The following is a 26,740-nucleotide window of genomic DNA, read 5'->3' as shown; positions in this document are numbered from 1 at the left end:
TCGTCCACGTACCTTGCCTCCTTGATCATCATTCGCCCACTCACAAATTTTCCAAGAATTTCTTCGGGCGACATCTTGATGTACCTAGGATTTTCACGAATATTGTTCACCAAGTGAGGATCAAGAACGGTAAATGACCTTAGCATTAGGCGGACGACGTCGTGATCCGTCCATCGCGTGCTTCCGTAGCTCCTTATTTTGTTGATAAGGATCTTGAGCCGGTTGTATGTTTGTGTCGGCTCCTCGCCCCTTATCATCGCGAATCGTCCGAGCTCGCCCTCCACCAACTCCATCTTGGTGAGTAAGGTGACATCATTCCCCTCATGGGAGATCTTGAGGGTGTCCCAAATCTGCTTGGCATTGTCCAAGCCGCTCACCTTGTGATACTCGTCCCTGCACAAAGAGGCTAGCAACACAGTAGTAGCTTGTGCATTTTTATGGATCTGTTCATTAATAACTGAAGGACTATCCGAGCTATCAAATTTCATTCCATTTTCTACAATCTCCCAAATGCTTGGATGGAGAGAAAATAGGTGAGTACGCATTTTGTGACTCCAAAATCCGTAGTCCTCTCCATCAAAGTGAGGAGGCTTGCCAAGTGGAATGGGGAGCAAATGAGCATGTGAGCTATGTGGAATGCGCGAATAATCAAAAGAAAAGTTTGAGTTAACCGTCTTTTGTTTGTCGTAGTCGTTGTTGTCCTTTTGGGAAGAAGAGGATTCGTCGCTGTCGTAGTAGACGATCTCCTTGATGCGTCTTGTCTTCTTCTTCTTCCCATCTTTTCGCTTGTGGCCCGAGCCCGAGTCGTTGGACTTGTCATCCCTTGGCTCGTTGACAAAGGACTCCTTCTCCTTGTCGTTGATCACAATTCCCTTCCCTTTAGGATCCATCTCTTCGGGCGGTTAGTCCCTTTCTTGAAGAGAACGGCTCTGATACCAATTGAGAGCACCTAGAGGGGGGGGTGAATAGGTGATCCTGTAAAACTTAAACTTATAGCCACCAAAACTTGGTTAAGAGTTAGCACAGTTAATGCCAAGTGGCTAGAGAGAAGAACTTGCACAATACGACAACCACAGAAGATCAAACACAGAGAAGACACATTGGTTTATCCCGTGGTTCGGCCAAGTACAAATACTTGCCTACTCCACGTTGTGGCGTCCCAATGGACGAGAGTTGCACTCAACTCCTCTCAAGTGATCCAATGATCAACTTGAATACCACAGTGTTATGCTTTTCTTTTCTTATCCCTTTTTGCGAGGAATCTCCACAACTTGGAGCCTCTCGCCCTTACACTTTTGATGTTCACAAAGAATCAGGGAGTAAGGAAGGGAATGAGCAACGCACACAAGACTTCAAAAGATCAGAGCAACAACACGCACACAAGTCGCAACAAGAGCTCGCAACACAAATCAAAGAGTTCACAACTCCACAAGAGCTCTATATGCTATCACAATGAAATGAATGCGCGAGATCGATGTCTTGGTGCTTAGGAATGTTGTAGGAAAGCTTGGTGTTCTCCTCCAGGCGCCTAGGGGTCCCTTTTATAGCCCCAAGGCAGCTAGGAGCCGTTGAGAACACATCTGGAAGGCTATCCTTGCCTTCTGTTGTCGGGCGCACCGGACAGTCCGGTGCACACCGGACAGTGTCCGGTGCCCGATTTCTTTCCATAAACCGCGCAGACGACCGTTGTAGATCTGAAGACGTTGGCGCACCGGACATGTCCGGTGCACACCGGACAGTCCGGTGCCCCCTTCCGACCGTTGGCTTGGCCACGTGTCGCGCGCGGATCGCGCGGCCGACCGTTGGCCTGGCCGACCGTTGGCTCATCGGACAGTCCGGTGCACACCGGACAGTCCGGTGAATTTTAGCCGAAAGTCGCCAGAGAAAACCCGAGAGCGGCTGGTTTGCTCCGCGCTGGTCTGGCGCACCGGACACTGTCCGGTGCACACCGGACAGTCCGGTGCCCCAGCCCGAAACAGCCTTTGGCTGTACACAGCCAACTCTCCTCTTTTCTTCTTCTTCCTGTTTCTAACACTTAGACAAGAATATCAGTACACAAAACCAATGTATTAAGACTTAGAAACATACCTTTGTTCTTGTCTTGCACTTTGTTCATTCATATACACAAATTCACATTTGAGCACTTGTGTTTGCACTCAATCACCAAAATACTTAGAAATGGCCCGAGGGCACATTTCCCTTTCAAACATATGTGGGGTGAGGTGTATGAGCCTCTGGTCGATGATCAATGGCCACACAACCCCCATTTTTGTCGAAAATAGCCATGAACGACCATTTTCAATAATACCGAAGGCTAACACGTACGAGTTTTTGACCAAGAAATGGTCTCTACCAAAAATCTAAGAATGTGATCTATGGCAAGGAAACATATGTGTAGTGAGGTGTACGAGCCTCTGGTCGATGATCAATGGCCACACAACCCCCATTTTTGTCGAAAATAGCCATGAATGACCATTTTCAATAATACCGAAGGCTAACACCTACGGATTTTTGACCAAGAAATGGTCTCCACCAGAAATCCAAGAATGTGATCTATGGCAAGGAAACATATGTGGGGTGAGGTGTACGAGCCTCTGGTCGATGATCAATGGCCACAGAACCCCCATTTTTCCGAAAATAGCCATGAACGACCATTTTCAATAATACCGAAGGCTAACACGTACGAGTTTTTGACCAAGAAATGGTCTCCACCAAAAATCCAAGAATGTGATCTATGGCAAGGAAACATATGTGTAGTGAGGTGTACGAGCCTTTGGTTGATGATCAATGGCCACACAACCCCCATTTTTGTCAAAAATAGCCATGAATGACCATTTTCAATAATACCGAAGGCTAACACCTACGGATTTTTGACCAAGAAATGGTATCCACCAAAAATCCAAGAATGTGATCTATGGCAAGGAAACATATGTGGGGTGAGGTGTACGAGCCTCTGGTCGATGGTCAATGGCCACACAACCCCCATTTTGCCGAAAATAGCCATGAACGACCATTTTCAATAATACCGAAGGCTAACACGTACGAGTTTTTAACCAAGAAATGGTCTCCACCAGAAATCCAAGAATGTGATCTATGGCAAGGAAACATATGTGGGGTCAGGTTTATGAGCCTCTAGTCGATGATAAATGGCCACACAACCCCCATTTTTTATGAAAATAGCCATGAGCGACCTTGAAAATAGCCATGAGCGACCATTTTCAATAATACAAGAGGCTAACACCTACGGATTTTAGACCAAGAAATGGTCTCCACCAGAAATCCAAGAATGTGATCTATGGCAAGGAAACATATGTGGGGTGAGGTGTATGAGCGTCTGGTCGATGATCAATGGCCACACAACCCCCATTTTTGTCGAAAATAGCCATGAACGACCATTTTCAATAATACCGAAGGCTAACACCTACGGATTTTTGACCAAGAAATGGTCTCCACCAGAAATCCAAGAATGTGATCTATGGCAAGGAAACATATGTGGGGTGAGATGTATGAGCCTCTGGTCGACGATCAATGGCCACACAACCCTATTTTTTGTCGAAAATAGCCATGAACGACCATTTTCAATGACACTGAAGGCTAACACCTACCGATTTTTGACCAAGAAATGGTCTCCACCAGAAATCCAAGAATGTGATCTACGACAAGGAAACATATGTGGGGTGAGGTGTATGAGCCTCTGGTCGACGATCAATGGCCACACAACCCCCATTTTGCCGAAAATAGCCATGAATGACCATTTTCAATAATATCGAAGGCTAACACCTACGGATTTTTGACCAAGAAATGGTCTCCACAAAAAATCCAAGAATGTGATCTACGACAAGGAAACATATGTGGGGTGAGGTGTATGAGCCTCTGGTCGACGATCAATGGCCACACAACCCCCATTTTGCCGAAAATAGCTATGAATGACCATTTTCAATAATACCGAAGGCTAACACGTACGAGTTTTTAACCAAGAAATGGTTTCCACCAGAAATCCAAGAATGTAATCTATGGCAAGGAAAAATATGTGGGGTGAGGTTTATGAGCCTCTAGTCGATGATAAATGGCCACACAACCCCCATTTTTTTATGAAAATAGCCATGAGCGACCTTGAAAATAGCCATGAGCGACCATTTTCAATAATACTAGAGGCTAACACCTACGGATTTTAGACCAAGAAATGGTGTCCACCAGAAATCCAAGAATGTGATCTATGGCAAGGAAACATATGTGGGGTGAGGTGTATGAGCGTCTGGTCGATGATCAATGGCCACACAACCCCCATTTTTGTCGAAAATAGCCATGAACGACCATTTTCAATAATACCGAAGGCTAACACGTACGAGGTTTTAACCAAGAAATGGTTTCCACCAGAAATCCAAGAATGTAATCTATGGCAAGGAAACATATGTGGGGTGAGGTGTATGAGCCTCTGGTCGATGATCAATGGCCACACAACCCCCATTTTTGTCGAAAATAGCCATGAGCGACCATTTTCAATAATACCGAAGGCTAACACCTACGGATTTTAGGCCAAGAAATGGTCTCCACCAGAAATCCAAGAATGTGATCTATGGCAAGGAAACATATGTGGGGTGAGGTGTATGAGCCTATGGTCGATGATCAATGGCCACACAACCCCCATTTTGTCGAAAATAGCCATGAACGACCATTTTCAATAATACCGAAGGCTAACACGTTCGAGTTTTTGACCAAGAAATGGTCTCCACCAAAAATCCAAGAATGTGATCTATGGCAAGGAAACATATGTGGGGTGAGATTTATGAGCCTCTAGTCGATGATAAATGGCCACACAACACCCATTTTTTTATGAAAATAGCCATGAGCGACCATTTTCAATAATACTAGAGGCTAAGACCTACTGATTTTTTACCAAGAAATGGTCTCCACCAAAAATCCAAGAATGTGATCTATGGCAAGGAAACATATGTGGGGTGAGGTGTATGAGCCTCTGATCGATGATCAATGGCCACACAACCCCCATTTTGCCGAAAATAGCCATGAATGACCATTTTCAATAATACCGAAGGCTAACACGTACGAGTTTTTAACCAAGAAATGGTTTCCACCAGAAATCCAAGAATGTGATCTATGGCAAGGAAACATATGTGGGGTGAGGTGTACGAGCCTCTGGTCGATGATCAATGGCCACACAACCCCCATTTTTATGAAAATAGCCATGAGCGACCATTTTCAATAATACTAGAGGCTAAGACCTACGGATTTTAGACCAAGAAATGGTCTCCACCAGAAATCTAAGAATGTGATCTATGGCAAGGAAACATATGTGGGGTGAGGTGTATGAGCGTCTGGTCGATGATCAATGGTGTGGCCATTGATCATCGACCAGAGGCTCATACACCTCACCCCACATATGTTTCCTTGCCATAGATCACATTCTTGGATTTCTGGTGGAGACCATTTCTTGGTCAAAAATCTGTAGGTGTTAGCCTTCGGTATTATTGTAAATGGTCATTCATGGCTATTTTCGACAAAAATGGGGGTTGTGTGGCCATTGATCATCGACCAGATGCTCATACACCTCACCCCACATATGTTTCCTTGCCATAGATCACATTCTTGGATTTCTGGTGGAGACCATTTCTTGGTTAAAAACTCGTACGTGTTAGCCTTCGGTATTATTGAAAATGGTCGTTCATGGCTATTTTCGGCAAAATGGTGGTTGTGTGGCCATTGATCAACGACCAGAGGCTCGTACACCTCACCCCACATATGTTTCCTTGCCATAGATCACATTCTTGGATTTCTGGTGGAGACCATTTCTTGGTTAAAAACTCGTACGTGTTAGCCTTCGGTATTATTGAAAATGGTCGTTCATGGCTATTTTCGGCAAAATGGGGGTTGTGTGGCCATTCATCATCGACCAGAGGCTCATAAACCTCACCCCACATATGTTTCCTTGCCATAGATTACATTCTTGGATTTCTGGTGGAAACCATTTCTTGGTTAAAAACTCGTACGTGTTAGCCTTCGGTATTATTGAAAATGGTCATTCATGGCTATTTTCGGCAAAATGGGGGTTGTGTGGCCATTGATCATCGACCAGAGGCTCGTACACCTCACCCCACATATGTTTCCTTGCCATAGATCACATTCTTGGATTTCTGGTGGAGACCATTTCTTGGTCAAAAATCCGTACGTGTTAGCCTTTGGTATTTTTGAAAATGGTCATTCATAGCTATTTTCGACAAAAATGGGGGTTGTGTGGCCATTGATCATCGACTAGAGGCTCATACACCTCACCCCACATATGTTTCCTTGCCATAGATCACATTCTTGGATTTCTGGTGGAGACCATTTCTTGGTCAAAAATCCGTAGGTGTTAGCCTTCGGTATTATTGAAAATGGTCATTCATGGCTATTTTCGACAAAAATGGGGGTTGTGTGGCCATTGATCATCGACCAGATGCTCATACACCTCACCCCACATATGTTTGCTTGCCATAGATCACATTCTTGGATTTCTGGTGGAGACCATTTCTTGGTCTAAAATCCGTAGGTGTTAGCCTCTAGTATTATTGAAAATGGTCGCTCATGGCTATTCTCAAGGTCGCTCATGGCTATTTTCATAAAAAATGGGGGTTGTGTGGCCATTTATCATCGACTAGAGGCTCATAAACCTCACCCCACATATGTTTCCTTGCCATAGATTACATTCTTGGATTTCTGGTGGAGACCATTTCTTGGTTAAAAACTCGTACGTGTTAGCCTTCGGTATTATTGAAAATGGTCATTCATGGCTATTTTTGGCAAAATGGGGGTTTTGTGGCCATTGATCGTCGACCAGAGGCTCATACACCTCACCCCACATATGTTTCCTTGCAATAGATCACATTCTTGGATTTCTGGTGGAGACCATTTCTTGGTCAAAAATCCATAGGTGTTAGCCTTCGGTATTATTGTAAATGGTCATTCATGGCTATTTTCGACAAAAATGGGGGTTGTGTGGCCATTGATCATCGACCAGAGGCTCATACACCTCACTACACATATGTTTCCTTGCCATAGATCACATTCTTGGATTTATGGTGGAGACCATTTCTTTGTCAAAAATCCGTAGGTGTTAGCCTTCAGTGTCATTGAAAATGGTCGTTCATGGCTATTTTCGACAAAAAATAGGGTTGTGTGGCCATTGATCGTCGACCAGAGGCTCATACACCTCACCCCACATATGTTTCCTTGCCATAGATCAAATTCTTGGATTTCTGGTGGAGACCATTTCTTGGTCAAAAATCCGTAGGTGTTAGCCTTCGGTATTATTGAAAATGGTCGTTCATGGCTATTTTCGACAAAAATGGGGGTTGTGTGGCCATTGATCATCGACCAGACGCTCATACACCTCACCCCACATATGTTTCCTTGCCATAGATCACATTCTTGGATTTCTAGTGGAGACCATTTCTTGTTTAAAAACTCGTACGTGTTAGCCTTCGGTATTATTGAAAATGGTCATTCATGGCTATTTTCGGCAAAATGGGGGTTGTGTGGCCATTGATCATCGACCAGAGGCTCGTACACCTCACCCCACATATGTTTCCTTGCCATAGATCACATTCTTGGATTTCTGGTGGAGACCATTTCTTGGTTAAAAATCCGTACGTGTTAGCCTTTGGTATTTTTGTAAATGGTCATTCATGGCTATTTTCGACAAAAATGGGGGTTGTGTGGCCATTGATCATCGACTAGAGGCTCATACTCCTCACCCCACATATGTTTCCTTGCCATAGATCACATTCTTGGATTTATGGTGGAGACCATTTCTTGGTAAAAAATCCGTAGGTGTTAGCCTTCGGTATTATTGAAAATGGTCGTTCATGGCTATTTTCGACAAAAATGGGGGTTGTGTGGCCATTGATCATCGACCAGACGCTCATACACCTCACCCCACATATGTTTCCTTGCCATAGATCACATTCTTGGATTTCTGGTGGAGACCATTTCTTGGTCTAAAATCCGTAGGTGTTAGCCTCTAGTATTATTGAAAATGGTCGCTCATGGCTATTTTCAAGGTCGCTCATGGCTATTTTCATAAAAAATGGGGGTTGTGTGGCCATTTATCATCGACTAGAGGCTCATAAACCTCACCCCACATATGTTTCATTGCCATAGATTACATTCTTGGATTTCTAGTGGAAACCATTTCTTGGTTAAAAACTCGTACGTGTTAGCCTTCGGTATTATTGAAAATGGTCATTCATGGCTATTTTCGGCAAAATGGGGGTTGTGTGGCCATTGATCGTCGACCAGAGGCTCATACACCTCACCCCACATATGTTTCCTTGTCGTAGATCACATTCTTGGATTTCTGGTGGAGACCATTTCTTGGTCAAAAATCCGTAGGTGTTAGCCTTCGATATTATTGAAAATGGTCATTCATGGCTATTTTCGGCAAAATGGGGGTTGTGTGGCCATTGATCGTCGACCAGAGGCTCATACACCTCACCCCACATATGTTTCCTTGTCGTAGATCACATTCTTGGATTTCTGGTGGAGACCATTTCTTGGTCAAAAATCCGTAGGTGTTAGCCTTCGATATTATTGAAAATGGTAGTTCATGGCTATTTTCGACAAAAATGGAGGTTGTGTGGCCATTGATCATCGACCAGAGGCTCATACACCTCACCCCACATATGTTTCCTTGCCATAGATCACATTCTTGGATTTCTGGTGGAGACCATTTCTTGGTCAAAAATCCGTAGGTGTTAGCCTTCGGTATTATTGAAAATGGTCATTCATGGCTATTTTCGACAAAAATGGGGGTTGTGTGGCTATTGATCATCGACCAGACGCTCATACACCTCACCCCACATATGTTTCCTTGCCATAGATCACATTCTTGGATTTCTGGTGGAGACCATTTCTTGGTCTAAAATCCGTAGGTGTTAGCCTCTAGTATTATTGAAAATGGTCGCTCATGGCTATTTTCAAGGTCGCTCATGGCTATTTTCATAAAAAATGGGGGTTGTGTGGCCATTTATCATCGACTAGAGGCTCATAAACCTCACCCCACATATGTTTCCTTGCCATAGATTACATTCTTGGATTTCTGGTGGAAACCATTTCTTGGTTAAAAACTCGTACGTGTTAGCCTTCGGTATTATTGAAAATGGTCATTCATGGCTATTTTCGGCAAAATGGGGGTTGTGTGGCCATTGATCGTCGACCAGAGGCTCATACACCTCACCCCACATATGTTTCCTTGTCGTAGATCACATTCTTGGATTTCTGGTGGAGACCATTTCTTGGTCAAAAATCCGTAGGTGTTAGCCTTCGATATTATTGAAAATGGTCATTCATGGCTATTTTCGGCAAAATGGGGGTTGTGTGGCCATTGATCGTCGACCAGAGGCTCATACACCTCACCCCACATATGTTTCCTTGTCGTAGATCACATTCTTGGATTTCTGGTGGAGACCATTTCTTGGTCAAAAATCCGTAGGTGTTAGCCTTCGATATTATTGAAAATGGTCATTCATGGCTATTTTCGGCAAAATGGGGGTTGTGTGGCCATTTATCGTCGACCAGAGGCTCATACACCTCACCCCACATATGTTTCCTTGCCATAGATCATATTCTTGGATTTCTGGTGGAGACCATTTCTTGGTCAAAAATCCGTAGGTGTTAGCCTTCGGTATTATTGTAAATGGTCATTCATGGCTATTTTCGACAAAAATGGGGGTTGTGTGGCCATTGATCATCGACCAGAGGCTCATACACCTCACTACACATATGTTTCCTTGCCATATATCACATTCTTGGATTTATGGTGGAGACCATTTCTTGGTCAAAAATCCGTAGGTGTTAGCCTTCAATGTCATTGAAAATGGTCGTTCATGGCTATTTTCGACAAAAATTAGGGTTGTGTGGCCATTGATCGTCGACCAGAGGCTCATACACCTCACCCCACATATGTTTCCTTGCCATAGATCACATTCTTGGATTTCTGGTGGAGACCATTTCTTGGTCAAAAATCCGTAGGTGTTAGCCTTCGGTATTATTGAAAATGGTCGTTCATGGCTATTTTCGACAAAAATGGGGGTTGTGTGGCCATTGATCATCGACCAGACGCTCATACACCTCACCCCACATATGTTTCCTTGCCATAGATCACATTCTTGGATTTCTGGTGGAGACCATTTCTTGGTTAAAAATCCGTACGTGTTAGCCTTTGGTATTTTTGAAAATGGTCATTCATGGCTATTTTCGACAAAAATGGGGGTTGTGTGGCCATTGATCATCGACTAGAGGCTCATACACCTCACCCCACATATGTTTCCTTGCCATAGATCACATTCTTGGATTTCTGGTGGAGACCATTTCTTGGTAAAAAATCCGTAGGTGTTAGCCTTCGGTATTATTGAAAATGGTCGTTCATGGCTATTTTCGACAAAAATGGGGGTTGTGTGGCCATTGATCATCGACCAGACGCTCATACACCTCACCCCACATATGTTTCCTTGCCATAGATCACATTCTTGGATTTCTGGTGGAGACCATTTCTTGGTCTAAAATCCGTAGGTGTTAGCCTCTAGTATTATTGAAAATGGTCGCTCATGGCTATTTTCAAGGTTGCTCATGGCTATTTTCATAAAAAATGGGGGTTGTGTGGCCATTTATCATCGACTAGAGGCTCATAAACCTCACCCCACATATGTTTCATTGCCATAGATTACATTCTTGGATTTCTGGTGGAAACCATTTCTTGGTTAAAAACTCGTACGTGTTAGCCTTCGGTATTATTGAAAATGGTCATTCATGGCTATTTTCGGCAAAATGGGGGTTGTGTGGCCATTGATCGTCGACCAGAGGCTCATACACCTCACCCCACATATGTTTCCTTGTCGTAGATCACATTCTTGGATTTCTGGTGGAGACCATTTCTTGGTCAAAAATCCGTAGGTGTTAGCCTTCGATATTATTGAAAATGGTCATTCATGGCTATTTTCGGCAAAATGGGGGTTGTGTGGCCATTGATCGTCGACCAGAGGCTCATACACCTCACCCCACATATGTTTCCTTGTCGTAGATCACATTCTTGAATTTCTGGTGGAGACCATTTCTTGGTCAAAAATCAGTAGGTGTTAGCCTTCGATATTATTGAAAATGGTCGTTCATGGCTATTTTCGACAAAAATGGAGGTTGTGTGGCCATTGATCATCGACCAGAGGCTCATACACCTCACCCCACATATGTTTCCTTGCCATAGATCACATTCTTGGATTTCTGGTGGAGACCATTTCTTGGTCAAAAATCCGTAGGTGTTAGCCTTCGGTATTATTGAAAATGGTCGTTCATGGCTATTTTCGACAAAAATGGGGGTTATGTGGCCATTGATCATCGACTAGACGCTCATACACCTCACCCCACATATGTTTCCTTGCCATAGATCACATTCTTGGATTTCTGGTGGAGACCATTTCTTGGTCTAAAATCCGTAGGTGTTAGCCTCTAGTATTATTGAAAATGGTCGCTCATGGCTATTTTCAAGGTCGCTCATGGCTATTTTCATAAAAAATGGGGGTTGTGTGGCCATTTATCATCGACTAGAGGCTCATAAACCTGACCCCACATATGTTTCCTTGCCATAGATTACATTCTTGGATTTCTGGTGGAAACCATTTCTTGGTTAAAAACTCGTACGTGTTAGCCTTCGGTATTATTGAAAATGGTCATTCATGGCTATTTTCGGCAAAATGGGGGTTGTGTGGCCATTGATCGTCGACCAGAGGCTCATACACCTCACCCCACATATGTTTCCTTGTCGTAGATCACATTCTTGGATTTCTGGTGGAGACCATTTCTTGGTCAAAAATCCGTAGGTGTTAGCCTTCGATATTATTGAAAATGGTCATTCATGGCTATTTTCGGCAAAATGGGGGTTGTGTGGCCATTGATCGTCGACCAGAGGCTCATACACCTCACCCCACATATGTTTCCTTGTCGTAGATCACATTCTTGGATTTCTGGTGGAGACCATTTCTTGGTCAAAAATCCGTAGGTGTTAGCCTTCGATATTATTGAAAATGGTCGTTCATGGCTATTTTCGACAAAAATGGGGGTTGTGTGGCCATTGATCATCGACCAGAGGCTCATACACCTCACCCCACATATGTTTCCTTGCCATAGATCACATTCTTGGATTTCTGGTGCAGACCATTTCTTGGTCAAAAATCCGTAGGTGTTAGCCTTCGGTATTATTGAAAATGGTCGTTCATGGCTATTTTCGACAAAAATGGGGGTTGTGTGGCCATTGATCATCGACTAGACGCTCATACACCTCACCCCACATATGTTTCCTTGCCATAGATCACATTCTTGGATTTCTGGTGGAGACCATTTCTTGGTCTAAAATCCGTAGGTGTTAGCCTCTAGTTTTATTGAAAATGGTCGCTCATGGCTATTTTCAAGGTCGCTCATGGCTATTTTCATAAAAAATGGGGGTTGTGTGGCCATTGATCGTCGACCAGAGGCTCATACACCTCACCCCACATATGTTTCCTTGCCATAGATCACATTCTTGGATTTCTGGTGGAGACCATTTCTTGGTCAAAATTCCGTAGGTGTTAGCCTTCGGTATTATTGAAAATGGTCGTTCATGGCTATTTTCGACAAAAATGGGGGTTGTGTGGCCATTGATCATCGACCAGACGCTCATACACCTCACCCCACATATGTTTCCTTGCCATAGATCACATTCTTGGATTTCTGGTGGAGACCATTTCTTGGTCTAAAATCCGTAGGTGTTAGCCTCTAGTATTATTGAAAATGGTCGCTCATGGCTATTTTCAAGGTCGCTCATGGCTATTTTCATAAAAAATGGGGGTTGTGTGGCCATTTATCATCGACTAGAGGCTCATAAACCTCACCCCACATATATTTCCTTGCCATAGATTACATTCTTGGATTTCTGGTGGAAACCATTTCTTGGTTAAAAACTCGTACGTGTTAGCCTTCGGTATTATTGAAAATGGTCATTCATGGCTATTTTCGGCAAAATGGGGGTTGTGTGGCCATTGATCGTCGACCAGAGGCTCATACACCTCACCCCACATATGTTTCCTTGTCGTAGATCACATTCTTGGATTTCTGGTGGAGACCATTTTTTGGTCAAAAATCCATAGGTGTTAGCCTTCGATATTATTGAAAATGGTCGTTCATGGCTATTTTCGACAAAAATGGGGGTTGTGTGGCCATTGATTATCGACCAGAGGCTCATACACCTCACCCCACATATGTTTCCTTGCCATAGATCACATTCTTGGATTTCTGGTGGAGACCATTTCTTGGTCAAAAATCCGTAGGTGTTAGCCTTCGGTATTATTGTAAATGGTCATTCATGGCTATTTTCGACAAAAATGGGGGTTGTGTGGCCATTGATCATCGACCAGAGGCTCATACACCTCACCCCACATATGTTTCCTTGCCATAGATCACATTCTTGGATTTCTCGTGGAGACCATTTCTTGGTCAAAAATCCGTAGGTCTTAGCCTCTAATATTATTGAAAATGGTCGCTCATGGCTATTTTCAAGGTCGCTCATGGCTATTTTCATAAAAAATGGGGGTTGTGTGGCCATTTATCATCGACTAGAGGCTCATAAACCTCACCCCACATATGTTTCCTTGCCATAGATTACATTCTTGGATTTCTGGTGGAAACCATTTCTTGGTTAAAAACTCGTACGTGTTAGCCTTCGGTATTATTGAAAATGGTCATTCATGGCTATTTTTGGCAAAATGGGGGTTGTGTGGCCATTGATCGTCGACCAGAGGCTCATACACCTCACCCCACATATGCTTCCTTGTCGTAGATCACATTCTTGGATTTCTGGTGGAGACCATTTCTTGGTCAAAAATCCGTAGGTGTTAGCCTTCGATATTATTGAAAATGGTCGTTCATGGCTATTTTCGACAAAAATGGGGGTTGTGTGGCCATTGACCATCGACCAGAGGCTCATACACCTCACCCCACATACGTTTCCTTGCCATAGATCACACTCTTGGATTTCTGGTGGAGACCATTTCTTGGTCAAAAATCCGTAGGTGTTAGCCTTCGGTATTATTGTAAATTGTCATTCGTGGCTATTTTCGACAAAAATGGGGGTTGTGTGGCCATTGGTCATCGACCAGAGGCTCATACACCTCACCCCACATATGTTTCCTTGCCATAGATCACATTCTTGGATTTCTGGTGGAGACCATTTCTTGGTCAAAAATCCGTAGGTCTTAGCCTCTAATATTATTGAAAATGGTCGCTCATGGCTATTTCCATAAAAAAATGGGGGTTGTGTGGCCATTTATCATCGACTAGAGGCTCATAAATCTCACCCCACATATGTTTCCTTGCCATAGATCACATTCTTGGATTTTTGGTGGAGACCATTTCTTGGTCAAAAACTCGTACGTGTTAGCCTTCGGTATTATTGAAAATGGTCGTTCATGGCTATTTTCGGCAAAATGGGGGTTCTGTGGCCATTGATCATCGACCAGAGGCTCGTACACCTCACCCCACATATGTTTCCTTGCCATAGATCACATTCTTGGATTTCTGGTGGAGACCATTTCTTGGGCAAAAATCCGAATGTGTTAGCCTTTGGTATTTTTGAAAATGGTCATTCATGGCTATTTTCGACAAAAATGGGGGTTGTGTGGCCATTGATCTTCAACCAAAGGCACATACACCTCACTACACATATGTTTCCTTGCCATAGATCACATTCTTGGATTTATGGTGGAGACCATTTCTTGGTCAAAAATCCGTAGGTGTTAGCCTTCAGTGTCATTGAAAATGGTCGTTCATGGCTATTTTCGACAAAAATTAGGGTTGTGTGGCCATTGATCGTCGACTAGAGGCTCATACACCTCACCCCACATATGTTTCCTTGCCATAGATCACATTCTTGGATTTCTGGTGGAGACCATTTCTTGGTCAAAAATCCGTAGGTGTTAGCCTTAGGTATTATTGAAAATGGTCGTTCATGGCTATTTTCGACAAAAATGGGGGTTGTGTGGCCATTGATCATCGACCAGACGCTCATACACCTCACCCCACATATGTTTCCTTGCCATAGATCACATTCTTGGATTTCTGGTGGAGACCATTTCTTGGTCTAAAATCCGTAGGTGTTAGCCTCTAGTATTATTGAAAATGGTCGCTCATGGCTATTTTCAAGGTCGCTCATGGCTATTTTCATAAAAAATGGGGGTTGTGTGGCCATTTATCATCGACTAGAGGCTCATAAACCTCACCCCACATATGTTTTCATTGCCATAGATCACATTCTTGGATTTCTGGTGGAGACCATTTCTTGGTTAAAAACTCGTACGTGTTAGCCTTCGGTATTATTGAAAATGGTCGTTCATGGCTATTTTCGGCAAAATGGGGGTTGTGTGGCCATTGATCATCGACCAGAGGCTCGTACACCTCACCCCACATATGTTTCCTTGCCATAGATCACATTCTTGGATTTCTGGTGGAGACCATTTCTTGGTCAAAAATCCGTACGTGTTAGCCTTTGGTATTTTTGAAAATGGTCATTCATGGCTATTTTCGACAAAAACGGGGGTTGTGTGGCCATTGATCTTCGACCAGAGGCTCATACACCTCACTACACATATGTTTCCTTGCCATAGATCACATTCTTGGATTTATGGTGGAGACCATTTCTTGGTCAAAAATCCGTAGGTGTTAGCCTTCAGTGTCATTGAAAATGGTCGTTCATGGCTATTTTCGACAAAAATTAGGGTTGTGTGGCCATTGATCGTCGACCAGAGGCTCATACACCTCACCCCACATATGTTTCTTTGCCATAAATCACATTCTTGGATTATTGGTGGAGTCCATTTCTTGGTCAAAAATCCGTAGGTGTTAGCCTTCGGTATTATTGAAAATGGTCGTTCATGGCTATTTTCGACAAAAATGGGGGTTGTGTGTCCATTGATCATCGACCAGACGCTCATACACCTCACCCCACATATGTTTCCTTGCCATAGATCACATTCTTGGATTTCTGGTGGAGACCATTTCTTGGTCAAAAATCTGTAGGTGTTAGCCTTCGGTATTATTGAAAATGGTCGTTCATGGCTATTTTCGACAAAAATGGGGGTTGTGTGTCCATTGATCATCGACCAGACGCTCATACACCTCACCCCACATATGTTTCCTTGCCATAGATCACATTCTTGGATTTCTGGTGGAGACCATTTCTTGGTCTAAAATCCGTAGGTGTTAGCCTCTAGTATTATTGAAAATGGTCGCTCATGGCTATTTTCAAGGTCGCTCATGGCTATTTTCATAAAAAATGGGGGTTGTGTGGCCATTTATCATCGACTAGAGGCTCATAAACCTCACCCCACATATGTTTCCTTGCCATAGATTACATTCTTGGATTTCTGGTGGAAGCCATTTCTTGGTTAAAAACTCGTACGTGTTAGCCTTCGGTATTATTGAAAATGGTCATTCATGGCTATTTTCGGCAAAATGGGGGTTGTGTGGCCATTGATCGTCGACCAGAGGCTCATACACCTCACCCCACATATGTTTCCTTGTCGTAGATCACATTCTTGGATTTCTGGTGGAGACCATTTCTTGGTCTAAAATCCGTAGGTGTTAGCCTCTAGTATTATTGAAAATGGTCGCTCATGGCTATTTTCAAGGTCGCTCATGGCTATTTTCATAAAAAATGGGGGTTGTGTGGCCATTTATCATCGACTAGAGGCTCATAAACATAACCCCACATATGTTTCCTTGCCATAGATTACATTCTTGGATTTCTGGTGGAAGCCATTTCTTGGTTAAAAACTCGTACGTGTTAGCCTTCGGTATTATTGAAAATGGTCATTCATGGCTATTTTCGGCAAAATGGGGGTTGGGTGGCCATTGATCGTCGACCAGAGGCTCATACACCTCACCCCACAAATGTTTCCTTGTCGTAGATCACATTCTTAGATTTCTCGTGGAGACCATTTCTTGGTCAAAAATCCGTAGGTGTTAGCCTTCGATATTATTGAAAATGGTCGTTCATGGCTATTTTCGACAAAAATGGGGGTTGTGTGGCCATTGATCATCGACCAGAGGCTCATACACCTCACCCCACATATGTTTCCTTTCCATAGATCACATTCTTGGATTTCTGGTGGAGACCATTTCTTGGTCAAAAATCTGTAGGTGTTAGCCTTCGGTATTATTGTAAATGGTCATTCATGGCTATTTTCGACAAAAATGGGGGTTGTGTGGCCATTGATCATCGACCATAGGCTCATACACCTCACCCACATATGTTTCCTTGCCATAGATCACATTCTTGGATTTCTGGTGGAGACCATTTCTTGGTCAAAAATCCGTAGGTCTTAGCCTCTAATATTACTGAAAATGGTCGCTCATGGCTATTTTCATAAAAAAATGGGGGTTGTGTGGCCATTTATCATCGACTAGAGGCTCATAAATCTCACCCCACATATGTTTCCTTGCCATAGATCACATTCTTGGATTTTTGGTGGAGACCATTTCTTGGTCAAAAACTCGTACGTGTTAGCCTTCGGTATTATTGAAAATGGTCGTTCATGGCTATTTTCGGCAAAATGGGGGTTGTGTGGCCATTGATCATCGACCAGAGGCTCGTACACCTCACCCCACATATGTTTCCTTGCCATAGATTACATTCTTGGATTTCTGGTGGAAACCATTTCTTGGTTAAAAACTCGTACGTGTTAGCCTTCGGTATTATTGAAAATGGTCATTCATGGCTATTTTCGGCAAAATGGGGGTTGTGTGGCCATTGATCGTCGACCAGAGGCTCATACACCTCACCCCACATATGTTTCCTTGTCGTAGATCACATTCTTGGATTTCTGGTGGAGACCATTTCTTGGTCTAAAATCCGTAGGTGTTAGCCTCTAGTATTATTGAAAATGGTCGCTCATGGCTATTTTCAAGGTCGCTCATGGCTATTTTCATAAAAAATGGGGGTTGTGTGGCCATTTATCATCGACTAGAGGCTCATAAACCTCACCCCACATATGTTTCCTTGCCATAGATTACATTCTTGGATTTCTAGTGGAAGCCATTTCTTGGTTAAAAACTCGTACGTGTTAGCCTTCGGTATTATTGAAAATGGTCATTCATGGCTATTTTCGGCAAAATGGGGGTTGTGTGGCCATTGATCGTCGACCAGAGGCTCATACACCTCACCCCACAAATTTTTCCTTGTCGTAGATCACATTCTTGGATTTCTCGTGGAGACCATTTCTTGGTCAAAAATCCGTAGGTGTTAGCCTTCGATATTATTGAAAATGGTCGTTCATGGCTATTTTCGACAAAAATGGGGGTTGTGTGGCCATTGATCATCGACCAGAGGCTCATACACCTCACCCCACATATGTTTCCTTGCCATAGATCACATTCTTGGATTTCTGGTGGAGACCATTTCTTGGTCAAAAATCTGTAGGTGTTAGCCTTCGGTATTATTGTAAATGGTCATTCATGGCTATTTTCGAGAAAAATGGGGGTTGTTTGGCCATTGATCATCGACCATAGGCTCATACACCTCACCCCACATATGTTTCCTTGCCATAGATCACATTCTTGGATTTCTGGTGGAGACCATTTCTTGGTCAAAAATCCGCAGGTCTTAGCCTCTAATATTATTGAAAATGGTCGCTCATGGCTATTTTCATAAAAAAATGGGGGTTGTGTGGCCATTTATCATCGACTAGAGGCTCATAAATCTCACCCCACATATGTTTCCTTGCCATAGATCACATTCTTGGATTTTTGGTGGAGACCATTTCTTGGTCAAAAACTCGTACGTGTTAGCCTTCGGTATTATTGAAAATGGTCGTTCATGGCTATTTTCGGCAAAATGGGGGTTGTGTGGCCATTGATCATCGACCAGAGGCTCATACACCTCACCCCACATATGTTTCCTTGCCATAGATTACATTCTTGGATTTCTGGTGGAAACCATTTCTTGGTTAAAAACTCGTACGTGTTAGCCTTCGGTATTATTGAAAATGGTCATTCATGGCTATTTTCGGCAAAATGGGGGTTGTGTGGCCATTGATCGTCGACCAGAGGCTCATACACCTCACCCCACATATGTTTCCTTGTCGTAGATCACATTCTTTGATTTCTGGTGGAGACCATTTCTTGGTCAAAAATCCGTAGGTGTTAGCCTTCGATATTATTGAAAATGGTCGTTCATGGCCATTTTCGACAAAAATGGGCGTTGTGTGGCCATTGATCATCGACAAGAGGCTCATACACCTCACCCCACATATGTTTCCTTGCCATAGATCACATTCTTGGATTTCTGGTGGAGACCATTTCTTGGTCAAAAATCCGTAGGTGTTAGCCTTCGGCATTATTGTAAATGGTCATTCATGGCTATTTTCGACAACAATGTGGGTTGTGTGGCCATTGATCATCGACCAGAGGCTCATACACCTCACCCCACATATGTTTCCTTGCCATAGATCACATTCTTAGATTTCTGGTGGAGACCATTTCTTGGTCAAAAATCCGTAGGTCTTAGCCTCTAATATTATTGAAAATGGTCGCTCATGGCTATTTTCATAAAAAATGGGGGTTGTGTGGCCATTTATCATCGACTAGAGGCTCATAAATCTCACCCCTCATATGTTTCCTTGCCATAGATCACATTCTTGGATTTTTGGTGGAGACCATTTCTTGGTTAAAAACTCGTACGTGTTAGCCTTCGGTATTATTGATAATGGTCGTTCATGGCTATTTTCGTCAAAATGGGGGTTGTGTGGCCATTGATCATCGACCAGAGGCTCGTACACCTCACCCCACATATGTTTCCTTGCCATAGATCACATTCTTGGATTTCTAGTGGAGACCATTTCTTGGTCAAAAATCCGTACGTGTTAGCCTTTGGTATTTTTGAAAATGGTCATTCATGGCTATTTTCGACAAAAATGGGGGTTGTGTGGCCATTGTTCTTCGACCAAAGGCTCATACACCTCACTACACATATGTTTCCTTGCCATAGATCACATTCTTGGATTTATGGTGGAGACCATTTCTTGGTCAAAAATCCGTAGGTGTTAGCCTTCAGTGTCATTGAAAATGGTCGTTCATGGCTATTTTCGACAAAAATTAGGGTTGTGTGGCCATTGATCGTCGACCAGAGGCTCATACACCTCACCCCACATATGTTTCCTTGCCATAGATCACATTCTTGGATTTCTGGTGGAGACCATTTCTTGGTCAAAAATCCGTAGGTGTTAGCCTTCGGTATTATTGAAAATGGTCGTTCATGGCTATTTTCGACAAAAATGGGGGTTGTGTGGCCATTGATCATCGACCAGACGCTCATACACCTCACCCCACATATGTTTCCTTGCCATAGATCACATTCTTGGATTTCTGGTGGAGACCATTTCTTGGTCTAAAATCCGTAGGTGTTAGCCTCTAGTATTATTGAAAATGGTCGCTCATGGCTATTTTCAAGGTCGCTCATGGCTATTTTCATAAAAAATGGGGGTTGTGTGGCCATTTCTCATCGACTAGAGGCTCATAAACCTCACCCCACATATGTTTCCATGCCATAGATTACATTCTTGGATTTCTGGTGGAAACCATTTCTTGGTTAAAAACTCGTACGTGTTAGCCTTCGGTATTATTGAAAATGGTCATTCATGGCTATTTTCGGCAAAATGGGGGTTGTGTGGCCATTGATCGTCGACCAGAGGCTCATACACCTCACCCCACATATGTTTCCTTGTCGTAGATCACATTCTTGGATTTCTGGTGGAGACCATTTCTTGGTCAAAAATCCGTAGGTGTTAGCCTTCGATATTATTGAAAATGGTCGTTCATGGCTATTTTCGACAAAAATGGGGGTTGTGTGGCCATTGATCATCGACCATAGGCTCATACACCTCACCCCACATATGTTTCCTTGCCATAAATCACATTCTTGGATTTCTGGTGGAGACCATTTCTTGGTCAAAAATCCGTAGGTGTTAGCCTTCGGTATTATTGTAAATGGTCATTCATGGCTATTTTCGACAAAAATGGGGGTTGTGTGGCCATTGATCATCGACCAGAGGCTCATACACCTCACCCCACATATGTTTCCTTGCCATAGATCACATTCTTGGATTTATGGTGGAGACCATTTCTTGGTCAAAAATCCGTAGGTGTTAGCCTTCAGTGTCATTGAAAATGGTCGTTCATGGCTATTTTCGACAAAAATTAGGGTTGTGTGGCCATTGATCGTCGACCAGAGGCTCATACACCTCACCCCACATATGTTTCCTTGCCATAGATCACATTCTTGGATTTCTGGTGGAGACCATTTCTTGGTCAAAAATCCGTAGGTGTTAGCCTTCGGTATTATTTTAAATGGTCATTCATGGCTATTTTCGACAAAAATGGGGGTTGTGTGGCCATTGATCATCGACCAGACGCTCATACAACTCACCCCACATATGTTTCCTTGCCATAGATCACATTCTTGGATTTTTGGTGGAGACCATTTCTTGGTCAAAAACTCGTACGTGTTAGCCTTCGGTATTATTGAAAATGGTCGTTCATGGCTATTTTCGGCAAAATGGGGGTTCTGTGGCCATTGATCATCGACCAGAGGCTCGTACACCTCACCCCACATATGTTTCCTTTCCATAGATCACATTTTTGGATTTCTGGTGGAGACCATTTCTTGGTAAAAAATCCGTAGGTGTTAGCCTTCGGTATTATTGTAAATGGTCATTCATGGCTATTTTCGACAAAAATGGGGGTTGTGTGGCCATTGATCATCGACCAGACGCTCATACACCTCACCCCACATATGTTTCCTTGCCATAGATCACATTCTTGGATTTCTGGTGGAGACCATTTCTTGGTCAAAAATCCGTAGGTGTTAGCCTTCGGTATTATTGAAAATGGTCGTTCATGGCTATTTTCGACAAAAATGGGGGTTGCGTGGCCATTGATCATCGACCAGAGGCTCATACACCTCACCCCACATATGTTTCCTTGCCATAGATCACATTCTTGGATTTCTGGTGGAGACCATTTCTTGGTCAAAAATCCGTAGGTGTTAGCCTTCGGTATTATTGAACATGGTCGTTCATGGCTATTTTCGACAAAAATGGGGGTTGTGTGGCCATTGATCATCACCAGACGCTCATACACCTCACCCCACATATGTTTCCTTGCCATAGATCACATTCTTTGATTTCTGGTGGAGACCATTTCTTGGTCTAAAATCCATAGGTGTTAGCCTCTAGTATTATTGAAAATGGTCGCTCATGGCTATTTTCAAGGTCGCTCATGGCTATTTTCATAAAAATGGGGGTTGTGTGGCCATTTATCATCGACTAGAGGCTCATAAACCTCGCCCCACATATGTTTCCTTGCCATAGATCACATTCTTGGATTTCTGGTGGAGACCATTTCTTGGTTAAAAACTCGTACGTGTTAGCCTTCGGTATTATTGAAAATGGTCGTTCATGGCTATTTTCGGCAAAATGGGGGTTCTGTGGCCATTGATCATCGACCAGAGGCTCGTACACCTCACCCCACATATGTTTCCTTGCCATAGATCACATTCTTGGATTTCTGGTGGAGACCATTTCTTGGTCAAAAATCCATAGGTGTTAGCCTTCGGTATTATTGAAAATGGTCGTTCATGGCTATTTTCGACAAAAATGGGGGTTGTGTGGCCATTGATCATCGACCAGAGGCTCATACACCTCACCCCACATATGTTTCCTCGCCATAGATCACATTCTTGGATTTCTGGTGGAGACCATTTCTTGGTCAAAAATCCGTAGGTCTTAGCCTCTAATATTATTGAAAATGGTCGCTCATGGCTATTTTCGGCAAAATGGGGGTTCTGTGGCCATTGATCGTCGACCAGAGGCTCATACACCTCACCCCACATATGTTTCCTTGTCGTAGATCACATTCTTGGATTTCTGGTGGAGACCATTTCTTGGTCAAAAATCCGTAGGTGTTAGCCTTCGATATTATTGAAAATGGTCGTTCATGGCTATTTTCGACAAAAATGGGGGTTGTGTGGCCATTGATCATCGACCAGAGGCTCATACACCTCACCCCACATATGTTTCCTTGCCATAGATCACATTCTTGGATTTCTGGTGGAGACCATTTCTTGGTCAAAAATCTGTAGGTGTTAGCCTTCGGTATTATTGAAAATGGTCGTTCATGGCTATTTTCGACAAAAATGGGGGTTGTGTGGCCATTGATCGTCGACCAGACGCTCATACACCTCACCCCACATATGTTTCCTTGCGATAGATCACATTCTTGGATTTCTGGTGGAGACCATTTCTTGGTCTAAAATCCGTAGGTGTTAGCCTCTAGTATTATTGAAAATGGTCGCTCATGGCTATTTTCAAGGTTGCTCATGGCTATTTTCATAAAAAATGGGGGTTGTGTGGCCATTTTCATCGACTAGAGGTTCATAAACCTCACCCCACATATGTTTCCTTGCCATAGATCACATTCTTGGATTTCTGGTGGATACCATTTCTTGGTCAAAAATCCGTACGTGTTAGCCTTTGGTATTTTTGAAAATGGTCGTTCATGGCTTGGTCGATGATCAATGGCCACACAACCCCCATTTTTTATGAAAATAGCCATGAGCGACCATTTTCAATAATACTAGAGGCTAAGACCTACGGATTTTTGACCAAGAAATGGTCTCCACCAGAAATCCAAGAATGTGATCTATGGCAAGGAAACATATGTGGGGTGAGGTGTATGAGCCTCTCGTCGATGATCAATGGCCACACAACCCCCATTTTTGTCGAAAATAGCCATGAATGACCATTTACAATAATACCGAAGGCTAACACCTACGGATTTTTGACCAAGAAATGGTCTCCACCAGAAATCCAAGAATGTGATCTATGGCAAGGAAACATATGTGGGGTGAGGTGTATGAGCCTATGGTCGATGATCAATGGCCACACAACCCCCATTTTTGTCGAAAATAGCCATGAATGACCATTTTCAATAATATCGAAGGCTAACACCTACGGATTTTTGACCAAGAAATGGTCTCCACCAGAAATCCAGGAATGTGATCTACGACAAGGAAACATATGTGGGGTGAGGTGTATGAGCCTCTGGTCGACGATCAATGGCCACACAACCCCCATTTTGCCGAAAATAGCCATGAATGACCATTTTCAATAATACCGAAGGCTAACACGTACGAGTTTTTAACCAAGAAATGGTTTCCACCAGAAATCCAAGAATGTAATCTATGGCAAGGAAACATATGTGGGGTGAGGTTTATGAGCCTCTAGTCGATGATAAATGGCCACACAACCCCCATTTTTATGAAAATAGCCATGAGCGACCTTGAAAATAGCCATGAGCGACCATTTTCAATAATACTAGAGGCTAACACCTACGGATTTTAGACCAAGAAATGGTCTCCACCAGAAATCCAAGAATGTGATCTATGGCAAGGAAACATATGTGGGGTGAGGTGTATGAGCGTCTGGTCGATGATCAATGGCCACACAACCCCCATTTTTGTCGAAAATAGCCATGAACGACCATTTTCAATAATACCGAAGGCTAACACCTACGGATTTTTGACCAAGAAATGGTCTCCACCAGAAATCCAAGAATGTGATCTATGGCAAGGAAACATATGTGGGGTGAGATTTATGAGCCTCTAGTCGATGATAAATGGCCACACAACCCCCATTTTTTTATGAAAATAGCCATGAGCGACCATTTTCAATAATATTAGAGGCTAAGACCTACGGATTTTTGACCAAGAAATGGTCTCCACCAGAAATCCAAGAATGTGATCTATGGCAAGGAAACATATGTGGGGTGAGGTGCATGAGCCTCTGGTCGATGATCAATGGCCACACAACCCCCATTTTTGTCGAAAATAGCCATGAACGACCATTTTCAATAATATCGAAGGCTAACACCTACAGATTTTTGACCAAGAAATGGTCTCCACCAGAAATCCAAGAATGTGATCTATGGCAAGGAAACATATGTGGGGTGAGGTGTACGAGCCTCTGGTCGATGATCAATGGCCACACAACCCCCATTTTTGTCGAAAATAGCCATGAATGACCATTTTCAATAATATCGAAGGCTAACACCTACGGATTTTTGACCAAGAAATGGTCTCCACCAGAAATCCAGGAATGTGATCTACGACAAGGAAACATATGTGGGGTGAGGTGTATGAGCCTCTGGTCGACGATCAATGGCCACACAACCCCCATTTTGCCGAAAATAGCCATGAATGACCATTTTCAATAATACCGAAGGCTAACACGTACGAGTTTTTAACCAAGAAATGGTTTCCACCAGAAATCCAAGAATGTAATCTATGGCAAGGAAACATATGTGGGGTGAGGTTTATGAGCCTCTAGTCGATGATAAATGGCCACACAACCCCCATTTTTATGAAAATAGCCATGAGCGACCTTGAAAATAGCCATGAGCGACCATTTTCAATAATACTAGAGGCTAACACCTACGGATTTTAGACCAAGAAATGGTCTCCACCAGAAATCCAAGAATGTGATCTATGGCAAGGAAACATATGTGGGGTGAGGTGTATGAGCGTCTGGTCGATGATCAATGGCCACACAACCCCCATTTTTGTCGAAAATAGCCATGAACGACCATTTTCAATAATACCGAAGGCTAACACCTACGGATTTTTGACCAAGAAATGGTCTCCACCAGAAATCCAAGAATGTGATCTATGGCAAGGAAACATATGTGGGGTGAGATTTATGAGCCTCTAGTCGATGATAAATGGCCACACAACCCCCATTTTTTTATGAAAATAGCCATGAGCGACCATTTTCAATAATATTAGAGGCTAAGACCTACGGATTTTTGACCAAGAAATGGTCTCCACCAGAAATCCAAGAATGTGATCTATGGCAAGGAAACATATGTGGGGTGAGGTGCATGAGCCTCTGGTCGATGATCAATGGCCACACAACCCCCATTTTTGTCGAAAATAGCCATGAACGACCATTTTCAATAATATCGAAGGCTAACACCTACAGATTTTTGACCAAGAAATGGTCTCCACCAGAAATCCAAGAATGTGATCTATGGCAAGGAAACATATGTGGGGTGAGGTGTACGAGCCTCTGGTCGATGTTCAATGGCCACACAACCCCCAATTTTTATGAAAATAGCCATGAGAGACCATTTTCAATAATACTAGAGGCTAAGACCTACGTATTTTTGACCAAGAAATGGTCTCCACCAGAAATCCAAGAATGTGATCTATGGCAAGGAAACATATGTGGGGTGAGGTGTATGAGCCTCTGGTCGATGATCAATGGCCACACAACCCCCATTTTTGTCGAAAATAGCCATGAATGACCATTTACAATAATACCGAAGGCTAACACCTACGGATTTTTGACCAAGAAATGGTCTCCACCAGAAATCCAAGAATGTGATCTATGGCAAGGAAACATATGTGGGGAGAGGTGTATGAGCCTCTAGTCGATGATCAATGGCCACACAACCCCCATTTTTGTCGAAAATAGCCATGAATGACCATTTTCAAAAATACCAAAGGCTAACACGTACGGATTTTTGACCAAGAAATGGTCTCCACCAGAAATCCAAGAATGTGATCTATGGCAAGGAAACATATGTGGGGTGAGGTGTATGAGCCTCTGGTCGATGA

This window comes from Zea mays, unplaced genomic scaffold (assembly GCF_902167145.1).
Source record: "Zea mays cultivar B73 unplaced genomic scaffold, Zm-B73-REFERENCE-NAM-5.0 scaffold_27, whole genome shotgun sequence".
NCBI lineage: Eukaryota > Viridiplantae > Streptophyta > Magnoliopsida > Poales > Poaceae > Zea > Zea mays.
Note: the sequence above shows the minus strand (reverse complement) of the source record.